Here is a 24,362-nt window from a genome sequence, read left to right on the forward strand (position 1 = left end):
CAGGAGGGGGACACTTTGTGGCGCGGACCGCGAGAGGAGCCTGCGAGCGCCGCCGCCGGAGAAGACCGACTCTCGGCCCGAGCCAGCCCGCGGCGCCCGGGCCTGGCCGGCCGCTTCCCGCCTCAGCCGCCACCTCCGCCCCCGCCGCCGCAGACGCAGCCGAGCAGGAGAAGCGGGAAGCGCAGCCAGTTGGCCCTGCCCGGCCCGGCGCGGCCCGGAGCCGCGGCGCAGGAGGTGAGTGCCGGTGCTGGCCCCCGGCTCCGGGCTTGGGCCGCCGGGACGGCAACAATGGGGGCCGAGTGGGGACGCGGCCCGGGCCCGTGGCGCTCAGCGGCCTGGGGCAGCAAGCCCGTCCCAGCGGCCCGGGCCTTGGGGCGCTGGATCCCCACTGGGGAACTCCAGTGGCCGGAGCCTTGGCTGGGGTTTTGGCCTCGACCCGGGGCCTCTGTGGCTTGGTATTTAGTATCTTGGTAGCCAGGAAAGGGAGTCACAGGGGCTCGGAGACTTAACTCCAGTGGTGTGCGCTCTTGACGCTTAATGCGGACACCCTGGAAGCTAACCATAGTGGGGTGGATGGGGGGGGGGGCTTGCGTTTGGAATTCTAGGGCCCTCCGTGTGCCTGGTCCCTAAGGCACATCGGGATGTGTCTCCCCCCGCGCCCCCTCTGTCCCACGTCTGTGAACTTGGCCGACTGGGGTCTGGCTGGGGAGTAGAGGCACTGGGAGTTTAGCTTCTCTGGGGTAACCAGTGATTGGTTCTTGGAACGGCTGGAAGCTCAGCTGGGCACAGAGGAGTTGAGCAAAGAGCTGGATTCTCCGGCCCAGACGTATCCTGGCGTTGAGGGGTTCTCAGGCAGGGCACTGAATGTCACCAGAGTGTCACGGTGAGTAGCGTTGCCTCCCTTGGTGTTAGGGTGAGCTGGAGTTGTGATTTGGAGAGTGTAGAGAAGTGTTGGTAGGCTGCCGAGTTTGGTAGGTTGCTTTATGTGGGCCACGGTGATGGCAGCCTGGGAGATGAACAGGAGAACTTTGCAGAGTGGGCTTTCTGATAGAGAATGACCTCTTACTGCGGGGGAGTGGGTGACTCAGATCTGTTAGAATTCCCGTGCTTGCTAGTGGATGTGGCTGACTATGTTAGTGACTGGACACCAAGGTGGATGGGGCTGGAAAGGGCTTTTGGGGGCTGAATGAGTTTGTTCCAGAGTAGAAGACTACTATGGAATCATTCCTTTTCACTCCAAGTCAGAATGGTAGCTGTCCTTGACAGTATTTTAAGTAAACAATTTCTTTGTGGTATTTGGATCCAAAGCTTTCTTCTGTACTTTTCTTTTTTTTTTTTTTTTTCTCCTGTTTTTGAATTGTGACTCATACTTTCATTTCAGGACTGTGGCTATTGTTTGTAATGCTAGACAAACTTAGACACCATAATATATGTAAATTCTAGGGGTTTTCAGTCCAATTCTTAGAAATCTAAATTAATTTCAGAGCCTGTTTTCACTAATTTGTGTGTCATTGTTTAATGTGTGCAACTCTACAGAGGGATGTGAAATCCCTAACAGTTTATGTTGTTAAATGTTCTTTGTATCCCTAATCCATGAAACTTCATTTTCTCCTGCTGCCATGAAGTCATTATGTTGAATCTGTTAAATCTTAGTGACTGCCATTTGAGCTTTTACAGAACATTATCTTCTTCACTAGAAGTGTTCTCCGTCTTCAGTGAATTTGGTCTGCACACTGTGTCTCATCTGTATTATTGAAGGCAGTGTGCAAACTCCAGCTCTGAGGCCTGCAGCTGTGCACCAGAGCTCTGTGTGTAGCATTCAGGCAAAGTTGGTGTGTTGTCTGTAGATGAGGTATCAAACTCTATACAACAAATGGCAATATCAGACCATTGCACCTTCTGAGTTTATTTAGAGTGTTAAGAGGTACTGCCCAGTTGGAGTCTATAAATTTTCAGTGAAATGTGAGGTAATTCTGACTATCTGTAGGTTGTACTAATAGTTCTGGTTTTCCCCCCTTAATCTTTAAAAAATCCTGTATGTCCCTTGATTTCTGTCTCTTTTAAATTTTTATATTTTAAATAGTTAACTCTTTCATAAAGGGGCTGTTGAATTATGACAGGTACTGTGTTGGGCATCTTTACAATGGTGATATTTTTGGCATTTTAATAGTAGTTCTTAGTTCGGAAGTGGCTATAGGTCTGTGAGAGAAGAAGTGGTTCAGGTATATTATGCTTTTAATTGGTAAAGCTGCTGAATGAAGTTTTTTATACAGTATTAATTCTGACTAGTGAAAATTGATTGTCTTCATGTATTTTCGTGAAAAAGGTGAGCTATAATGTGTTCACATTAGTATGGGATTGTTTTTGCATTAATTTAAATACCCCTGTTAACTTTAAGTATTTCTGTAGACAAACCACAGGTAACATTTTGTTTCTGTGTGTGTTTGTGAATAGTGATTTATAAATACTGTATATGTGCTTGGGTTCCCCAGGAAGCCGTCACACTTTCCTTTCCACTGTGGTTTGGGAGCATGAAGGCGTTGCTTACCCCCTTTGTCTGGTTCACTGTATGTAGGCTGGGAGTGTCTGCTGATCACTTGGAGTGCTGTCCCCTAGAACAGGAGGAATAAGATTGAGGTAAGGCTCAGTCTATTTGAAATTGCTTGCCTCTTGGTTTTCACTGCATACAATATAATGTAAATTATATTTGAAAAAAAATTTTTGCCTTAATCGTTAATCTCCATTCTGATCTAGTAGAATGAAATTCTGTCCTTTGCTCTCTTCTCTCTCTGTGTTTATATTTTGGCCAAAAGTCCAAGGCACTCACATGATAAATTCTTTAAAATATCTTTCATTTTCTGTCTAGAATGTTCACTTGATCAAAGAAAAGAAAAAATGGTTTACATATGTTGTTTTGAAAAACAATTTTTTATTATTACATTTTATTTATTTTTGATAGAGAGACAGAGCACAAGTGGGGGAGGGGCAGAGAGAGACGGAGACACAGAATCCAAAGCAGGCTCCAGGCTCTAGGCTCTGAGCTGTCAGCACAGAGCCTGATGTCGGGCTCGAACTCATGGACCGTGAGATCATGACCTGAGTGGAAGTCAGAAGCTTAACCGACTGAACCACCCAGGTGCCCCAACATATGTTTTTTTGTTTTTGTTTGTTTTTGTTTTTTGTTTTTTGTTTTTAACGTTTATTCAGTTTTGAGAGACAGAGAGAAACAGAGCATGAGCGGGGAAGGGTCAGAGAGAGGGAGAGACACAGACTCCGAAGGAGGCTCCAGGCTCTGAGCTGCCAGCACAGAGCCCCACACGGGGCTCGAACTCACAAACTGTGAGATCATGACCTGAGCCGAAGTTGGACGCTCAACCAACTGAGCCACCCCGGCGCCCCAACATATGTTGTTTTAAAAGCAAAGTGATTGCTGAAAGAAGTGTTTTTGAATACCTCTTAGTCAAATGGATTGACTTCAGAAACTCTTGGAAAGAAGCCTTAGAGTTTTTGCTTTTTTTTTTTTTTTTTAAATTTTTTTAACGTTTATTTATTTTTTGAGAGACAGAACTTGAGCAGGGAAGGGGCAGAGAGGGAGAGGGAGTTACAGAATCCAAAGCAGGCTCCAGGCTCTGAGCTGTCAGTACAGAGCCCAATGCGGGGCTCGAACCCACAAACTGTGAGATCATGACCTGAGCCGAAGTCGGACACTTAACTGACTGAGCCACACAGGCGCCCTGTGATTTTGCTTTATGTAGGAAAATTCTGAGGTGTCTAGTACAATAGGAAGGGCATGGTCTTTGGAGTCATCCCACCTCTACTTCTTTCTTGCTTTTTGACCTGGGTAAGCTGTTAACCTTTCTGAGCCTTGTTTTATTTATTTATTTTTTTCCTTCTGTAAAATGAGGATAGTATAACCTTCTCTGCAGATTGTATTGGGGACTGAAGATGAAGGCCTAGTACTTTGTAGGTAGTCAGTGCTTGCTGTTAGTAGTAGTGTCTTGCTCTTAGTAGCTGTTAGTGTAGTTAGAAGTAGTAATGGGGGCACTATTTTCAGTAGTATTAGTAGTAGGAGCATAGCCAGGTGCTGTGCATGGATGAGGGGCTCAGTTTCTTTGTCTGGTGAGGAAGGCAGCCTGCTGTCTGCACCTGTTTGTACTCTGGACAGGTGAGAGAATTGCCGAGGTAGTCTTTATCTAGTACTGGTGGGCAGGAGTACACACTATAAAGTCCAAGGTCATTCCTGGCACTGGTAGGTTTTTTTTCCTGGCAGTTTCTATGGAGAAGCCAGGAGGTAACTGTTTGGCATGTCCTTGTTTTGAGAACTGTAAGCATTCCCATTTACACTGCTAGAGTATGACAGGCAGCATCATGTTCTGTGTATCCCATGGTCAGGATGTTTCTCTAGCTTTCGTCTTATCAGAGACCTGGCTTTGGTCTTTTTGCTAGGAAGGCTCCAGATGCTAGAGAGATTTGTCATCTTTCTCTAATTTGGGGTATTTTGATAGAATATAGCACTCTGTTCAGAAAGTTTTTGATGAACAGAAGGTTGACAGCCTTTGTTACAGAATTGTTCAGTTTTATTTTTTCCCTATGGGAGGAAAAAAAGAAGTCAAGAGAAAAGTAAGAATAAGTATAAGCCAGATAGAAGTAATTAGAAATAACCGGCCCTACAACTCTTCCAGTTTTCCTTAGTCAAATCCCTCCTCCATTGTGGCTGGTCTTTAACTTCTGTTAAAAGTAAATAATATTCCTTTAGCCTTAAAATACTGTGAACATCTAGATCCTAGTATGTCTCTATTTCAACATCTCACCTTTAGACTCAGCCACTCCTGTGTCTTCGTTCTAGTCCCTCTTCTGCCACAATTTCTCTGGCACTTGAAGCTGTAGTTACAGTGAACTCCTTGAACATCCCAGCATGCTGAAGCTATTCCTCTCCTAACTTTCTTTCCCATTCTAGTGATTCTCTGACTCTTAGTCTTACATTTACCAGGAATTAAGGCACCACCATCTCTTAAAAGATTCTTTGATTCTTTCTGGATTAAGCTGAATGCCTCTCCTTTATCTGGCCATTGCAGTTCTGTCCAAGCTTCTTTCATAATTACTCTGTACACTGTACTCTTAACTTTTGGTATATTTGTGTGTTTTACAGGCTAGGTTGTAATCTGCGTGAGAGCAGGACCTTGTCTTATTTATCCTTATATCCTAATACCTAACCATCTCTGGCACTGAGTAGCTACTCAGTAAATCTTTGTGGAATGAACAAATGAATGACCTCTGCATATGAAGTGACAGGAAATCATTCCTTGTGGAGCTGGTGGTGTGATGAGCATTCTGATTTTCAGGCTGTGTCTGATCCTGGCTGAAACAGTGCTTCTGCCTTTGCACTTACAGGTTGTTAAAAGCAATACTTTATTTTGATTGAAAATGTGTTGCTTATTCCGTATGTTCATAGTTTTCAGGCTGGGGGCGCTATTACTTGCTTTCTGTGGGTCTGGCAAAAGTTTCATTTGGAAAAAATGGAAGTTTTTCATTGGTATTATCTAGATCTTCCTTTGGCCATTTACTGCTCTGAGTGCTTTGTCCTCATGCACGAAGAAGAGTGACTAGTCAGTTTGGGTCACAAAGTCTCCAGACAGCTAGTGGCCAGCCTGGGAGTGGGTAACGAATTTAACACCAGGATGTTGTGACTTTTACCGGCTGATGGACCTTTTGGAATTGAGCTCAGTGTCGCCATTTTCAGGTTATAAGATTAGTTGCTCAAACTTCATTCAGGAATTTGAACTCAGTGACTATGAAATTATCTGTACTAGTTCTTTGCTTAGCCTAATCCTGTACTAAAACTGGAACTGATGAATTAATTCTTTGTTAGGAGGCTATGTGTTCTGAGTTACTAACCTAGAAATTATGGAATTGTGCCAATTTCATAAGTCACCCTCTTGGTTCTTCTTTGTGGTAAGATAACTTGAGGGTGTACTATCTAAATTGATTTAAATTTTCATGGTTGATCAGATCACATAAGAATCCCACTGAAGGCCAAGTGTGAGGAACCTTATTAAAGCCTATATAATGTAGTCTTCTTTCATGCAGGTGACAAATATAACATACTGCAGAAAAGGAAAGCATGAAAAGTAGTTAAAGGTAAAAATTGATATGAGATAAGGAAAACTGAAACAAAGTATAAGGCACATTAAATGCGGCAAGCAACTGTTGAAGATATTCTGTGAGCAGTGTTGAGATTTTGAGAAGGAAATTGTTGTAATGTAGGTTAGAAGCAATAAAAACAAAAATCATTTCAGCCAGCATAGGCACATTGGCTTTACTAGCGCCCACTTATGGTCTTAAAACATCATCAGTGAAAGTTATACATAGGCAGAAATGAAAATGTTTGCTTTATAAGTATACCTTGCACATGTATGGTATTACAGCTCATAACTTTCATATACATTTCCTTTACTTTACCCTCCCAACAACCCTGTGAAGCAGGTAGCCCCATTTTACAGTTGAGGAAACAAACACAAAAGTGAAGTAGCTTGCTTTCAAGTGCACAAAGCCATTAAGAAGAAAAGCTTCTAGGTTTTCTGATCCTAAGTTTAGGACCCCTTTTATGTCCTTATAGGATATTGTTACGGCTTCAGTTTGGGGGAACAGTTACCCCTTATTCCAGGCTTCTGGCTAGGAAAGGATACCCACAAAGAATGTAGTGCCACGCAGGGAGTAGAGCATCTGCTCTGTTAACAGTTGCCTGGAAACTCTGGAAGAGGCTGAATGGGGGAGGAACCTAGAGGGAGTGGAGCCCCACTGTCCTCACACATCACTTATTGGTCAAGGGAAAAACCCAGAATCAGGTGGAAATGGTTTTTGCAATATTTGACACTAGTAGTGGTCTTCCTCCTAACATAATGATATATAGAAATTGGACCCCAGAAAATGTGGGAAAGAATTCTTTAGATGTGATTCTGACTTGAGCTCAGGCTCTCTGCCCTCATTGTGCCTTCCAGTTCCACTGTGTTCCCCACACCGTTTCTCCACCTTTCTCTTCCCCACTGTGTAACCCACCTCAGCTTGGATGCTGGTTTGCCATGGCCCCCAGTTTCAGTGCTGCCTTCCCTGGGTCTGATAACCCTTTGCCTGCCTGACTTTGTATACTGTCTGTTCTGCCAGTTGCCATCCCTAAACTTTCACCTCTGGCTTCTTTTGTTAACCCTAGGTTGCTTAGTGTTTCTAGGGAATCAGGAAAATGGGATGTGTTGACTGACCACAGTTCCCACTGCTTCAGTTGAGTCGAGCTCTGACCCTCATGGTGCTCCTGTGCTGCCTTCTTAGGGTTCCATTCCCATAACAACTGCTTGCATGTTTCCCAAAGCTCATTTTTTCTTTTTTTTCTTTTTAAAATTTTTGTTTCTTTTGTTTTTTATTTTTAATATTTATTATTTTTGAGAGAAAGAGAGGGAGCTTGCACATAAGTGAGCGAAGGGCAGGGAGAGAGGGAGACAGAGGATCCGAAGTGGGCTCTGTGCTGACAGCAGAGAGCCTGATATGGGACTTTAACTCATGAACACAGACCATGACCTGAGCTGAAGTCAGAGGCTCAACTGACTGAGACACCCAGGTGCCTCTCTTTTTTTTTTTTTTAATTTTTAATTTTTTATATTTTTAAAGTAATCTTTACCCAGTGTGGGGCTTGAACCCACAACCTGAAGATCAAGAGTTGTAGCTCCACTGACTGAGCCAGTCAGGCACTGCCCCAAGGCTCATTTTTCCCTTAGGCCCTAGACCTGCCCTCCATCTCCCTCATTCATTTTTTTTTTTAAGTTTCTTTATTTATTTTGAGAGAGAGAATGAGAGAGAGAGAGAACATGGTGGTGGGGACAGAGAGTGAGGGATAGGGAGAATTCCAAACAGGCTCTGGGGAGGGCTCAATCCCAGGCACCGTGAGATCATGAGCTGAGCTGAAACCAAGAGTTGGATGCTTAACCAACTGAGCCCCGGGCTCCCCTCTCCCTCATTCTTGACCATGACCTCACTTTAAGGCTTGTGCTCCCTATTTTTCCCCCTTGTCTTTGTATCATGACACTTTCATTGCTCAGAGTCTCTTGCTTTGGAAAGTCCTTAACTTTTTAACCCCACCCCCACCCCGCTGATTATACCAGTAATATGTGAGCACGGTAAAATTCAGGCATTTTTTAAGTAAGGAAAGGAAACCAGAATCCCATGTCTCAGTGTTAATCACCATTAAGAATTCAGTCTATATTCACATTTTTTTCTACTATGTATACTAATGTGAATGTATGTGAAAGAGAGAGGTAAGTAATTCCTTTTTACAGAAATGGGATCACAATATAGCTACTCTTCTACAAATATTTTTCAATATGTATATAACTAATACATAACTATATATCCTTACCACCTGTTTTATCTAGGTCTCTTAATGCTTTGTGGTTTGGCTTAATGGTTTTATCTTGAACATTTTCTCTTGTTTAGTACATGTATCTATCATATATTTTAATAGTTACATAGTATTATATTGCATTGTATCAACTTTTCTAGTCCCCTGGTGACAGACATTTGTTTCTGTCTTTGTAGCAACAAGCATCCTTGTGTGTGTATGTGTGTGTGTGTATATATATATATATATATATATATATATATATATATATATGTATGTATATGTGTATGTGTATGTGTATGTCTATACGTATATATATATACACAATGCACCTCTTTGTATACATTGTATGCATCTTTATATACATTGTATACTTCCTAGGACAAACTCCTACAAGTAGAATTTCTTTGTCAAAGGATACACATGTTGGGGTGCCTGGGTGGCTGAGTCAGCTAAGCATGGTACTTCAGCTCAGGTCATAATCTCATGGTTTGTGAGTTCGAGCCCCGCATTAGGTGCTGTGCTGATAGCTCAGAGCCTGGAACCTGCTTTAGATTCTGTCTCCCTCTCTGTCTGCCCCTCCCCTGCTTGCACTCTGTCTCTCTCTCTCTCAACAATAAACAAACATTAAAAAATTAAAAAACAAACAAAATGTATGCATGTTTAAAATTTTTCTAGCAATAGGGGCACCTAGGTGGCTCAGTCAGTTAAGCATCTGACTTTGCCTCAGGTCATGATCTTATGGGTTGTGAGTTCGAGCCCCACATCAAACTCTGTGCTGATAGCTGAGAGCCTGGAGCCTGCTTCAGATTCTATGACTCCCTGTCTCTCTGCACCCCTCCCCACCCTCTGCCAACTCACACTCTGTTTCTCTCTCTCCCTCTCTCTCAGAAATAAATAAACAAATAAAGTTTTTCTAGACGTTACCAAATAACTTTAAAAAGATATTTTTTCTTCTTTAGCACTGAACATTATCAATATATTTAATCTTTGCCAATTTGAAGCCTATGTAACTAATTTGTTTGAAGCCTAGATAACATTTTCTTGTTGAGGAGAATGAGCATCTTTTCATGTATTTATTTCATATATTATCGATCAATTAATTAGTTAGTTGATTAATCGGTGTCTCCTTTCTAGCATCTTCCTGTTCTCTCCCCTTTTAGTTTTTACCTTACATGCAAGGTAGAACCATAATAACTTTACTTAGTTCTGGGCCTCTCATGCTACCCTAGCCGTCTCCTTCCTATCCTTGTTTCTTATCTAAAATGCAGTTTTACTGCCATTTCCGTACCACCTGTTTTATCTATGTGTCTTAATGTTTTGTGTTCTGGCTTCTGGTCTTATGTGTCTCCTGAACACTATTTCTGAGGTGAAATCCATGTTGTTGGGACATTTTTTCTTCTGGATGTTTGTTCTCCCTTGTTTTGACCAACTTCTCACTCCCCACCGTCTTTGCAGGGAGGGAAGTCACGCATGAATGAACTTTTTACTATGGAAAATTTCAAACATATACAGCAACAGGGAGTATAGTGTATTAACCCCATGTACCCATCACCCAGTTTCAACAATTATCAGCATTTCCCCAATTTTTTCTTTCAATTGTCCTCCTCACTTTTTTGTTGTTGTTGGTATGTTAAATTTTTTTTTATGTTTATTTATTCATTTTATTAAAAAATTTTTTTTAATGTTTATTTTTGAGACAGAGAGAGACAGAGCATGAACGGGGGAGGGTCAGAGACAGAGGGAGACACAGAATCTGAAACAGGCTCTAGGCTCTGAGCCATCAGCACAGAGCCCGACGCGGGGCTGGAACTCACGGACCGTGAGATCATGACCTGAGCCGAAGTCGGACACTCAACCGACTGAGCCACCCAGGCGCCCCTCATTTTATTTTTTAATGTTTATTTTTGAGAGAGAGACACAGAGTGCGAGCAGGGGAGGGGCAGAGAGAGAGGGAAACACAGAATCTGAAGTAGGCTCCAGGCTCTGAGCTGTCAGCACAGAGCCTGATGTGGGGCTCGAACTCATGAACTGCAAGGTCATGACCTGAGCTGAACCGACTTGGCCACCCACGTGCCCCTGTTGTGGGTATGTTTTAAAGCTAAATCTCAGACATTGTCATTGAGTGTATATGTCTTACTAATAAGAACATTCGGGGTTTTTTTAAACATCATTACCCTGCCATTTTCTACCCTACTAAAAATTAACACTATTTCCCAGATAGTGAGGACTTGATTTTTAATCCTGACTCTGATACCTGCTGTTTAACTTGGGCAATTTATAAGTTTGTTTTCTCCTCTTGAATGGTAGTGAGGATAATCATGATAATTCTGTCTCATCAGATTGTTGTGAGATTATCTCATATACTCCCACATAAAGTGCTTAGTACAGTGCTTTACCTACGTGGGGTGCAAACATATTTTGTCTCACTCTGTCTTTATTCATCCATTCATTCATTCAGCAGATATTTTTTGAACATGTGTGTTTTAGCCGAAGAGGAGACATTGACCTTGGCTTCTAGGATTCTGCACTGTCTTAATTCTCTGCCTTCCTCTCAGATGTGCCTTTGTAAAAGTCCTTCCTTTTGTCCCCCTGGATATGGATGTAACCCAGGTTTGTTGTTTTCCTTCTATTCCCTCTGTATCCTGGCCCTCAGAGACCTAGCTCTTCCACTCCCACCACCTCAGGCTCTCTAAGTGACTCAATTCTATAACCCTTGTTTCTTCATCAAGCAGTAAACCCACATTTCTTCCTGGCTTTTGGACATTTTTGTCTGACCAGGGGAATTACTGTAAAGTGCACTGAATTGAGTCTGCAGACCAGGACTGCAGCTACATCTTGGCCACTAACTTCATGGCTTGGGCAATTCAGTCACCTCTCTTGGTCTTGGTGTCCTCGGTCAGAAGGACAGAAGGGCTGAGTTAGAGTCTGAAGTCCTATCCAGCTTTAAAAGCCTATCAGCTGTGAGGAGGTGGTTTTAGAAGTGTCCTACTCAACATATATGGAACCATAGCCACCATTCTGCTCCCCAGACAAGTTTCTGGCTTCCCCACCTGGCCTGTCCCAGGAAATCCAGGCTTTACCCTGTGGCTCTTCTCTCTCATTTGTCCTCAGCATAAGACTGGTTACCTCATGGCTAGATCTTCAGTTAGTCTTGATTCCTGGCTCTTCCTGGAACATACCTTTGCATCTATATTCACATTGTTTCCTTTGGTTATGTTCATGTTGTTTCCCCTGAGTTCTGGCCATTGAAATTATGACCATCTTGGTAGGCTTAGTTCAGGTGACAGTTTTATCCATATTGGAAGTGAGTCTTCCCTCCTCTGACTCTCATGACTAGCAGTATATCAGTGACATTTCACAATATGCCTGGTACTTCAGATATTTGCATAAGTTTTTTCTTTTTTCTTTTTTCTTTTTTTACCTTCTGGTTTGTAATCCCCTTTAGTACAGTTACCACATTTACGTTGTATATTATTTTTCATCATACAGTATTTAGCATAATTCATTGTGCTAATAGTTTTGCAATAAATGCTTGTTGAATAAGTGACTGAACTAAAGTGGACTTTGCTTCAAGGTAAGAACATTTATAGAATTTTTTAAATTTTTTAATGTTTATTAATTTTTTGAGAAAGAGAGAGAGAGTGAGTAGGAGAGGGGCAGAGAGAGAGAGAGAGAGAGAGAGAGAGAGAGAGAGAGAGAGAATCTCAAACAGGCTCCTGGCTCTGAGCTGTGAGCATAGAGCCTGATGTGGAGCTTGAACTCACGAACTGTGAGATCATTATTGAGCCAAAGTCAGATGCTTAACTGGCTGAGCCACCCAGGCGCCCCTACAGAAATGTTTTTAAACCCCAGAGTTCAAAGGATGTGATAATTAAATAGTCAAGAATGAAGAAGGCCTAGCTTGTGAAATGGTAGTAATGGTACTAATTTAGACACTAATTCCTTGATTTCAAAATTCAAAGAATCCTCTCCTTTCCTGTCCTGTCTCAGAGTTGGGAAAATTTTTGACTTTTGGATAATATGACTTAGTTTCTCCAAAGCATTGCTGTTAACACTGTTGTCATCATGGAGTAGCTAAAGATAATCAACATTTATTGAAAGCTAACTTACCATATGCTAGGCAATGTGCTATTTTTTCACTTAATTTAAAAAATAATCTTATATGAGATATGCATATTACTATTCTCATTTTATAAATGAAGAAACCTATGTTTAGAGAAATTAGGTAACTTCTTATTTATTTATTATTTTTAAATGTTTATTTTTTTTGAGAGAGTTTGTGTGTGAAAGTGCTTGCAGGGGAGGAGCAGAGAGAGAGGGAGAGAGAATCCCAAGTAGGCTCCATGCTCTTAGCACAAAGTCTGAGGTGGGGCTTGGTCCCAGGAACTGTGAGATCATGACCTGAGCCTAAATCAAGAGTCAGAAGCTCAACCCACAGAGCCATCCAGGTTCCCCTTTTAATGTCCTTTAGATAGAAAACGGCAATGCTGGGACTCTGACTCAGGCCATATCATCTTAGAGACCATATTCTTTTTTTTTTTTTTTAAGCTTATTTATTTTTGAGACAGAGAGTGTGTGCACACGCATGTGGGAGAGGCAGAGAAAGAGGGGAGAGAGAGAACCCTAAGTAGGCTTTGCACTGTCAGCAAGGAGCCCGATATGAGGCTTGAACTCACGAACTGTGAGATCATGACCTGAACTGAAACAAAGAGTCATTAATTTTTTTTAAATTTTTTCTTGAATGTTTATTTATATTTTAGAGAGAGAGAGACAGAGAGTGTGTGTGAGTGGCAGAGTGGCAGAGAGAGAGGGAGACACAGAATCTGAAACAGGCTCAGCCGAGCTGTCAGCACAGAGCCCGATGCAGGGCTCGAACCCACAAACTGAGATCATGACCTGAGCCGAAGTTGGACACTTAACCGACTGAGCCACCCAGGCACCCCTGCCCATATTCTTTTTTATTTTTTATTTGTGGTTTTTTTTTTTTTTTTCAGAGCCCGTATTCTCCTCCTCCTCCTCCTTTTTTTTTTTTTTTTTTAAAGTAGGCTGCACACCCAGCATGGAACCCAATGTGAGGCTTGAACTCAACGACCCTGAGATCAATACTTGAGCTGAGATCAATCAAGAGTTGGACCCTTGGGGCGCCTGGGTGGCGCAGTCGGTTAAGCGTCCGACTTCAGCCAGGTCACGATCTCGCGGTCCGTGAGTTCGAGCCCCGCGTCGGGCTCTGGGCTGACGGCTCAGAGCCTGGAGCCTGCTTCTGATTCTGTGTCTCCCTCTCTCTCTGCCCCTCCCCCATTCATGCTCTGTCTCTCTCTGTCCCAAAAATAAATAAAAAACGTTGAAAAAAAAAATTAAAAAAAAAAAAAAGAGTTGGACCCTTAACTGAGCCAACCATGCCCCCTAGAGACCATATTCTTTAAAAAAAATTTTTTTTTCAACGTTTATTTATTTTTGGGACAGAGAGAGACAGAGCATGAACGGGGGAGGGGCAGAGAGAGAGGGAGACACAGAATCGGAAACAGGCTCCAGGCTCTGAGCCATCAGCCCAGAGCCTGACGCGGGGCTCGAACTCACGGACTGCGAGATCGTGACCTGGCTGAAGTCGGACGCTTAACCGACTGCGCCCCCCAGGCGCCCCCCATATTCTTAATTGGTTTACTGCTTTCCTGTCCGAAACACATTTACTGCCAGTTGGCTCTTTTGGCATTTATTTTCACTCATCTCTTATCCAGTAACTTGCATGAATTTCTTCATTTTTCCCTTCCCAATACCAGCTATCCTTCTGTTGTTCTTCCTGATTTGGGTGAAGGTATGCCTTTGTTCTTTGGAGTCATCCAGACTTCAAGCCTCAGAGTCCTATTTAATTCCTCCCTTTCCTTCCCGTCCAGCAATTGTTTGAGTTTTCCTTGGTAGTGCCTTACCCTTGCTCCATTCTTTCTGGTTTCTTTGCCTTCCTCTTAACCTAAGCCCTCCAGATCTAGTCCTGGATTGTGACAGCTGATTTTTTTCCCTCCATTCTTTCACCTTTGCAGTTCTGAAAGGATTGCCTTTCACCCTTCTCTCTCCAGTTAAAAATCCTTGTGTGGTTCCTGTATCTGAGGTTTCTAAAAGCCAGTTTTCAAATAGGGTCGTAATCATGTGTAGGACTTCTTTAAAGCATGTTAAGTCTTCAGAATAAAACTATGAGGCTGATGCTATTATTTGCAGTTTAGAGATGGGAAAATGGAGGCTTAATGAGACTGAGTCACTTACACAAGATCACTATTGGTGGGAACTGGGGAACTATGTATTTTTAATAAGCTCTTCAGATTCTGATGCCCTGAAAACACCAGGTTTAGGAAACACCAGGCAGCCTTTAACTCCTTTTAGAATCCCTTCCCTAAATATCTTTGTGGTTCCAGTGACCCCACCATATCTGAAATTTTTGTAGCATTTGACTCTTGATTGTGCCCATCTTGCTGATGTATTTCCTGGTAGTGTACTTCCCTGGCTGGTTCTTTCTCTGCCTCTCAGACTTTCTGTGCAGGCTGCTATTCTCTACTCCCTCATGGTTTGGCCCATGCTTGGCTACCCTTTCCCTTCTACACATACTCCCTGAGTCTCTTCCATATTGGTGCTTCAGCTACCTGAATATGGTAGGAACACCCAAATCTGTTTTTCTGACCCCAGTTCATTTTCCAGATATTTCTGGGATTTTACCATTAACGACACTTTATATAGAGAGAGTAGGGAAGGGGCAGAAAGAGAGAGAGAGAGAGAGAGAGAGAGAGAAAGAATATCCGAGAGAGAGAGAGAGAGAGAGAGAGAGAGAGAGAGAGAGAGAGAGAGAGAGAGAATATCCCAGGCAGGCTCCATGCTGTCAGCGTGGAGCCTGACGTGGGGCTCGATCCTAGGAACTGTGAGATCATGACCTGAGCCAAAGAAATCAAGAGTCAGATCCTTAACCAACTGGGCCACCCAGGTGTCCCTATTAACAACACTATTATCTGCACCATTGTTTGAGCTGGAAACCTGGGCCATGGATAAAAGCTTGGAGTCTGGAGTTAGAAGTCTGAGTTGAAATTGAATTCTACTACTCTCTAGCTGGGTAAAATTGGGACAGGCCACTTAACCTCTCTAAACCTTAGATTTCTTCTTTGTGGAATGGGGATAACCTTACTTTCCTCATGGTATTGTCGTGAAGATACGATGAGAGAATGTTGATGAAACGTTTAACGATTTGGTTGATATTTATGGTGCCCTTCCTGTGTACCAAGGACTGTGTTGGGTGCTGGGGAGATAGTGGTGAGTAAGGCTGCCCTCATGGGGCTCCAGTGGACTACTGAACCCTTACTGTTTTTTTCTTCTTAGTCTCTAATATTTCCTCTTTTCTCCTTTCTCATTGCCACTACTGTGGTTCAGGGCGTCCCCACCTTTTGCCAAGTGTTATAGCAGCTTCCTGCCTAATTTCCTTGCCTTCACACAGCCACCAGTGTTCCTTTTAAATTGGGAATTCAGATGATGCCACTTATCTTTCAGTGGCTCTCATTAGGGGCATATAGACTATGGGGAGCATTGCATAGAGATTGGTATCAAGTCCATTTCTGAGCACAGCAGAGAAGGACTCATGGTGTACTAGTTATATCTGCCAGAGACAGAGAAAGGAAAGTGTTACCAAGTGCCACATGTTTGCCAATCCTTGTATAGGACAAAGTTCAGGCTTCTTAGTAAGGTCTTCACGATACTGCTAGATCAGGATCTGGCCTGTCTGCTTCTCATCTCTTGCATTTTCCCCATTTATTCCCCCAACCTATATTCCCATGGACCTGGACTTCAGCATATGTCATTCTCTGAATGACTTCATCCTTCTCAAAGCTCTAATATTCAGATCCATTGCCTGCTCTGGAAAGCCTTCACCAGCTTTTCAAGACAAAATTATCTCCTCCATCCTGTAGAACCTTATTTGCTCCTTCCTTCCCTTCCTTCCTTCTTCTGAAATATAATTCACATATCATAAATTTCACCATTTTTAAGTGTTCAGTTGAGTGGCTTTTAGTACATTCACAAGGTTATACAACCATTACCACTGTCTAATTCCAGAGCATCTCATTACTACAAAAAGAAAACCACGTTTATTAAGCCATCACTCCCTATTCTCCCTTTCCCCCCATCACGTGGTAACCACCACTAATCCACTTTCTGTTTCTATGGGTTTGCCTATTCTGGGCATTTCAGGTAAATGGAATCAGACAGTATGTGGCCTTCTGTGACTGGCTTGTCTCACTTAGCATGATGTTTTCAAGGTTCATCCATGTTGTAGCATGTGTCAGTACTTCATTCCCTTTTTAGTTTATTTTGAGAGAGAGTGAGCTGGGGAGGGGCAGAGAGAAAGGGAGAGAGAGAATTCCAAGGAGGCTCCGTGCTATCACTGTGGAGCCCAACATGGGGCTCGAGCCCATGAACCATGAGATCATGACCTGAGCCAAAATCAAGAGTTGGATGCTTAACCAACTGAGCCAGCCAGGTGGCCCTGGATGTACTACATTTTGTTAATCCATTTATCAGTTGAACTTTAGTCATGTGTTGTATTTGCCAGATTGCTCACAGTGTGTGCTTACATATCTGTGTCAGTTGATGGGATGATCCCTGAAGGGTTCTAGTCATCACTCTATGTCCAGGATTCTCTCTGTGTATCTTCAGTGTCTACGAGTGCTCGTCAAAGGAGATGTTTAATAAGTATGTAGTGATGAATCATTTTATCTCCCTTTCCAGAAAACCTGATACATTCTGCCTTTTCAGTACTCCTCAGATCCAAGCCATGATTCCTATGTGGAATGTCCTCTCCTTCCCTCTTCACTTGTCCAGTTCTGTTGTTTTTTTTTTTTTTAAGATTTTATTTTTAAGTAATCTCTATACCCAACATGGGGCTCGAACCTGTGACCCCAAGATCAAGAGTTGGCACGCTCCACTGACTGAGCCAGCTAGTTAAGACAAACTTAACCCCCTTGTTTGTCTAATTCTGCTTTGCTTCAGGGTTGTTTCAAGATCTGCCTCCTCCAGAATCCCTTCCAGCAGCATTTAAACCTCAGATGCTATTGCTTTCTTCTCTGAACTCTGGTGCATTTGGGGTCTCTATCATTCATTAGACACTTAATAAATATAATCTTAGCTCAGTCCTTAACTAGATTTACAGTAGGCCCACCAACACTGATTCCTTTTTTGCATTCCCAATAAAAAGGTATTGTAATTATGTAATGGAATTACATCTAACATTTTACCTTACTCAAATTGAACTATTGTTTGCAAAAGGAGAAAAAAGAGAAAGAAATAATGACTTAAATAGTGAGGTAATTTCTACTCAGTGAGTGAGTACCCACAGGCAGTGTATGCAGGCAATGTTGTTAATATGGTTGACAAAAATCTATAAATTTAAAGAATTCTTGATCATTTGCAGAAGAGAAGTTGTTAAAGTGGTATGGTGATGAGTTGGTAAGTATTGTACCAAAAAAAAAAAAAAAAAAAAGAATTGGGGGCCTTAGAGAATTGTTGACTTAAAAAGATTTGGAAATGATGAGGAGGACGAATAAGGAAAGCTTGCTAGCTGGAATCTTCATACAATTGCTTGACTGGTCCAAGCAGCAAAACACATGAGGTTTAACTTCTGAACATTGTAACCCTTTGGAATTATTTTCAGTGTATATGTCTACATGAGTACATACATGAAACTATTTGTACTGTATTTATGTGGGCACTTGAATAGGTTTTTCAAGGGTGACTATTGATGGTCTTTTTTCAGATGCTGTTTAGGCCTTCATGTGAGCCCTAGCTAAGATGGGGCCCCTGTAGTAGGTACCCAGTTAATTATTGTTGGCAGTTTGAGCACATGGTTCCTGGATGTGGATATGAATAGGGGCATTCACAGCCTGGAAAATATGATGCTACTAAGGATGGGGATAAGGCCAAGGAGGATTTGTTCGCTGACAGTTTGACTTTAATGAAAATACATGTATAAAGGCAAAATGCTGATTTTACGATTATAAAGTAAAACAAAAGAAATAAAGAAAAATAACATTTTTTAAAAGTTTATTTCTTCATTTTGAGAGAGTGCACACGAGCATGTGCACACATGAGCAGGGGAGGGGCAGAGAACGAGAGAGAGCAGAGCCCCACTCTGAGCTTGATCCCATGAACCTCAAGATCACCACTGGAGCCGAAATTAAGAGTCAGCCGCTTAACCAACTGGGCCACCCAAGTGCCCCTAACTTTTTGGTAAAACTCCCACCCAGAGATAAAAACAGTTAACCTTTTGGCGCATTTCCTTTTTTTTTTAATGGTTATTTTTGAGAGAGAGAGAGAGTGCATGCGAGCAAGGGAGGAGCAGAGAGGGGGTACAGAGATTCTGAAGTGGGCTCTGTGCTGAGGGCAGAGAGACCAATGCAGGGCTCGAATTCATGAACCACGAGATCATGACCTGAGCTGAAGTCAGATGCTTAACCGACTGAGCCACCCAGTTGTCCCAGTGCATTTCCTTTATTTCCTTCTTGTCTTTTTTTTTTTTCCTGTGCATATATAAATACTTGGATGAATGTTATTTTATTTTGTAAAGTGGGATTTAAATATTAATAAGCTTTTTGTGTGCTTTTTATTATAACATTATATTGTAAAAATTGTCTTGAAACTCTTACCCTGAAATTTGCTCTACTGTGTATATTCTCAGAGAGACCCTTCCTCTAACAGGTTAGAAGTCTTTTTGGCAGAGCCATCTGTTTCATATATTCGTATTTGTTCAGAACCTCACCAGGCCTGTTTTGCAAGCTCTGGTTAGGGCAAATTGGAATTCACCAATGCTCACTGAACCAGTGCTCTCAGCCCAAATTCTCCATCAGAGAGGCCTGTGGCACGGTCACATCTGTCAGATGGCCCCTGCTAGACTTGCTTTTCATCTATTGACTCTATAGTGGATATTTCAGGTTAAATGTTTTTAAAAACATTTTAGATGGTTAGAGGAAGGCTTGATTTTTTTCCTTTGTTGTTGTTGTTGTTGTTGTTGTTGTTTTTTAATTAAAATTAAAACCATGTGCTATGGCAGCATCTTAAAGAACAATTCCATGTCAAGGGCATTTTGGCCAGTTTTTCTCTCTTAAAGATTCACTTCTCATACTATTATTCCATGAGTAAAAGTAGCAAAGAATGATGTGTTGTGGAGTATAAAATCCGTGTATTATGAGAAATCAAATCTATGAAGTAGTAACAGCATCAATAAAATAGCCTATTGAAGTAGAAACTGTTAGTCTTTCATATTTAATGTGTTTAAGTTTTGTTTCCTCCGATATTCTTCCTTCCTCAGGTTATGTCTCTCAATCTATCTAGCCTGCCATAGGAGTCTTGAATCTGTTTTTAAAAATTTTTTATGTTTACTTATTTTGAGAGCAAGACAGACGGAATGTGAGCAGGGGAGGGGCAGAGAGGAGACACAGAATCTGAAGCAGGCTCCAGGCTTTGAGCTGTCAGCACAGAGCCCGATATGGGGCTTGAACCCATGAACTGTGAGATCATGACCTGAGCCAAAGTTGGATGTTTAACCAACTGAACCACCCAGGGCAGGCATCCCAGGAGTCTTGAATCTTAACGTGGGTAGAACATTTGGTTCTTACTGCTTATATAAATTTCATTTCTGGCTTAAAGGGAGACTATCTGTGTCCTGGATATTTTTCTTTTAGTAACTGTGGTGTCTTATGCTTGGTAACTTTTTGCCCCACCTGTCTGCTGGAGATCTGAACTGATATATTCCAGAGCCCTATTTGTTTCTTCTGGGAGTGGGCCTTTTGGTGTATGTTATTCTCACTGTCTGTGCGTTCTCTCTCCTACTGTTTTATTCACTCATTGTAGATTTGGGTTATCCAGTTTTGTCTGGTTGGAATGCCTATTTTCTGGGCTTGGGGCCAATTTTTTACTTAACTTTTGGGTAAAACTGTACAGTATCCTAGCTGCTGTCTGCAGAGATGAGCTCTCCAAAAGCAGTTTTATTTGTTTAGAAACCAGATAGCACATATTATGGTGGAAGATGTTATACACATGCTGGAAAGAAAAACAGGCTCTCCCTAAGTGGAACATTGATTGTCTATATGAGAACCAGCATACTGCTGTGTACTGGGATGTCTCACATACTAGTGTTTTCAAATGGGCTCGAGCTGCGATAAGACTGTAGTGTTTTCATGAGAAACGTTGTAAAATAAGTTACACATCTGTGTAGGATCTGTGTTGTGCTAGGTTGTTAAGGGTTTATTGTGTTGCTGGGTCATATGCTTTGTGAACCCTTACTGCACCTGAAGTGTAGGTGTCATTACCCAGATGGGGAGAAGGTAAGTAATTTGTCCCAGTTAAGTAACGCCATTAACCTGGGTCTCTCTGACATCAAAGAGCTTCCACTCTGTGATATACCTACTGTCTCTTCAGCATTGCTGATAGTAAAAGCTGGGATATGCATGACATCTGGTCTCCAGCCTGGGCTGATGTCTGAGGAAGAGGTGACAGTGCCACCCTAGCCACTGGTTAGGGAAACCTGGAAGAGAAGCCTCTTGTGTCTTTTACTCTTGTTGAGGCTTGAAGAACAGCACTCCTTTAGCTCTTTATTTTACCTCCTAAATAGTTCTCAAGTCTCGCCTTTCCTCTGGCTTTTTAACTGGCTCTATTTCCTGTCTTTTATTCCATCTTCACATTTCTTCCAGCAAATTTTTCTCCCAGACCATGCTTTGAACTTACCACATGCTAAATACTGAGCTGTGTTATCTTCATAATACAGTTTACACTTATATTAATTCCCCACTTGAGCCTCTTAATAATCCTTGAAGGTAGGGGGTACCTCCATTTTACAGGTGAAGAAACCATGGCCCAGAGAGGTTAAGTGATTTGCCCAAGGTCACAGTAAAAAATGAGCTGGGATTTGTTTTTGGTTTGAAACTGCATATACCTGTTCTTTTATCCAACATTCTGTGGTGCAGAGTGATCTTTATAAAAGACAGATCTGATCATGTCGTTCTGATCTTCTTGTAGGCTAAGATCCAATCTCCTTAGCATGTATTCAGGGTGCTCCATGACCTTTGCGCTCTTACTTCTCCAGGCTCATTTTCTACTCTTTCCTCATACTTCCCACTTTATGCTCCAATAGTACAAATGTCTTGGATTCCCTTTAGCATATTCTGCTCTTCCTTGTCTTTGAATTATTGCTTATAGAGTTCCCTGTCTTTGAACTCTTGCCTCCTCTTCCCTGGTCATCTCCGATCCCCATCTCTAGTCTTCCCCACCCCACCCCCATACCTAACTCTGCCCAACTTTTCCTTCAAAACTCACTTTGGGCCTCACTAACACTTGATCTGACCTGTGTTTGTGCTTTACCTTTGTGTCCCCACTAGATAGTAGTTGTTAATAAGTTTTTGTTGAGCTGAACAGAATTTTTAGACATGTGACTATCTAAAAAGACATTCCAGAGACCATCAAGCTTCCACAATGATGAGTTGTTTTGTCAGTTTTAATAACTGGGAGTAGCTAAGGTCAATTTTGGATAGGAGGGATGTAACGTGTTACTAAAAACAGAGCTTGGGGTTTTTCTGATTTTGGCACTTGGATGTGTTAGAACTGTGTTTTGCAAAATCATCTTTTTCTTCCTTTTAAAAATTGGACCTCTACTGCTACACAGGATTCTTTTCACTAGTACCCTTGGAGGTTGTAATCCTTAAGTTATAGCTTTGGTTTCATGTGGTGATTGAGCTTTCCAAGTACTGGTTCTCAGTCATCACTTCTTTCTCTGAAGCTTCACAGAACAGCCCGATCCAAGATCTCAGAGCCTCTTTATGTCAGTGTACAGAGAATGTGTGTTTTAGTAAAAGAACCTCTTGGTTTGTAAAGTCATGGGCTCTGCGCCTTCCTCTCCCCACCCAGCCCCAGTGTGTTTATCACAAATCACAAGGGTCAGCAGTTAGAATGTAGTGATACCATAGCATTTGCCTTATCATTTTGTTGAGAGGGTTTTTCTTTTTAACTGTTTTCTGTGTGTAAGCATTTGGTAGTACATTTAGTGAATTTTAACTGATTGTTAAGTCTGCAGATAATGAAAGTATTGACTTTCCCTGATACTGGAAAAGGCCCAGGTGTGGGAGGATTAGTTACTAGGTGGTAGAGTATCAGCTTGTCCTCCACAGATCATAATCCCTTTCCTTTCACTAATGTTCCTCAATTCCCTAAATAATCTGTGGCTATTTTCAAATCTTCCTTAAAAATCGATTACAGTAGTCCCCCTTTACCAGTGGGGGATATGTTCCAAGGGCCCCAGTGGATGACTGAAGCCACAGATAGTACCAAACTCTACATATGCTGTGTTTTTTTCTTATACATACATACATACCTATGATAAAGTTTAATTTTATAAATTAGGCACAGTAAGAGGTTAGCAGTAAAAAATGATAAAATAGAACAATTATAACAATATACTACAATAAAATTATGTGAATGTGGTCTTTTTCTCTCAGAATATCTTACTGTATTGCACTCACCCTTCTTGTGATGATGAGAGATGATAAAATGTCTATTTGATGAGCTGAGGTGAGGTAAATGCTGTAGGCATTGTAACATAGTATTAGGCTACTACTGACCAGAAGGAAGACCTTCTGATAAGTAGATTACTGTACTTCCTGTCAAGTTTGGAGGCAGCCTAGATGGAGACACCTTTTCGAAAACAAAATTAAATAATTGAGCTAGTGATGTGTTTTTCAGGATTTTGAGTCAACTGGCTATAGCATCTTTCTCCTGGTGTTAATGTGTTGTGTAGATAAGCCTTCCAAAGTGTTTGAAGCTGCTGCCAGGTCCTAGTAAGGACTCAGGAAATCTCTAGGCCAGGAATATCTTTTCCAGAGCAATGAAGGAATTTGTCTGTGCCTTACACAGGAAATCAAATGCCTACCGTGGGCCACAATTAGAATACAGTAGACTTGGCGTCCCCCATTACATGTAACTGAAGATGTGAGATTTGTCATCCAGGATGCCTAACCAAATGTAAACAGAGCAAGAAATTAAAAATGGACTAGGTAAGAAGTATAAGAGGTGCTCTTGGAGTCTTCCTTCCCTTTAACTCTCTAAAGAAGAGGCTAATTAATATTCTTGGGGTTCAGTAAGCATGGATATTGGATTCTTATCTAAACCAGAGATAGGCTATTGAAGAAACTAGCCCAGATGTGATATTATAATAGGGGAAAAAGAGTTAAAGAGAGGCAGTTAGAGCTGTGCGGGAGCATGGAGTGCATGTTATGTATATGTTTATAATAGGATGCTGTTAAGAAACCACTTTTCATTTGAGGATCATGTTTGATTCCTTTCTACAAATCCAAATGGGAGAAACTTTATTTCTTCTCATTTTGTTGATGACAGTGGAGGGTATGAGACTCCCGAAGGCAGTGTCTAGAGGTGAGGACAGAGAGGCCTTTTCACTCCTGTACACTACTGAGTTTAATTGCCAGTCTCAGGTGCTCTGGGAAGCCAACATAAATTGCATGGATTGAGCTTCAACAACGTGTATAAATATTAAACCATCTTAGTCTTTCAGATTCTTTTCTATATTTTATTTTTTAAAATTTATATCCAAGTTAGCATATAGTGCAACAATGATTTCAGGAGTAGATTCCTTAATGCCCCTTACCCATTTAGCCCATCCCCCCTCCCACAACCCCTCCAGTAACCCTCTGTTTGTTCTCCTTATTTAAGAGTCTCTTATGTTTTGTCCCCCCCCCCCCCGTTTTATATTATTTTTACTTCCCTTCCTTTGTGTTCATCTGTTCTGTGTCTTAAAGACCTCATATGAGTGAAGTCATATGATATTTGTCTTCCTCTGACTAATTTTGCTTAGCATAATACCCTCTGGTTCCATCCACATTGTTGCAAATGGCAAGATCTCATTCTTTTTGATTGCCGAGTAATACTCCATTGTGTATATATACCACGT

At 41.8% G+C, this 24,362-nt stretch overlaps 1 protein-coding gene across 3 annotated transcripts in view; it reads left to right on the plus strand.

Annotated features, from left to right (window-relative positions):
* Window positions 1–96: 96 nt before the first annotated feature.
* Window positions 97–24,362, plus strand: part of RAD54L2 (RAD54 like 2) — a 111,498-nt gene continuing 87,232 nt past the window's right edge. The window contains exons 1-2 of one of the 3 annotated variants that reach the window (XM_023249176.2): window positions 97–234; window positions 2,493–2,637. The gene's annotated coding sequence lies outside the window, so the exon portion shown is untranslated. The remainder of the gene's footprint in view (window positions 235–2,492; window positions 2,638–24,362) is intronic. The other 2 variants (XM_023249178.2, XM_006928828.4) reach the window with 2 other exon arrangements.

The sequence above is a fragment of the Felis catus genome, chromosome A2 (genome assembly GCF_018350175.1).
Source record: "Felis catus isolate Fca126 chromosome A2, F.catus_Fca126_mat1.0, whole genome shotgun sequence".
Taxonomy (NCBI): domain Eukaryota; kingdom Metazoa; phylum Chordata; class Mammalia; order Carnivora; family Felidae; genus Felis; species Felis catus.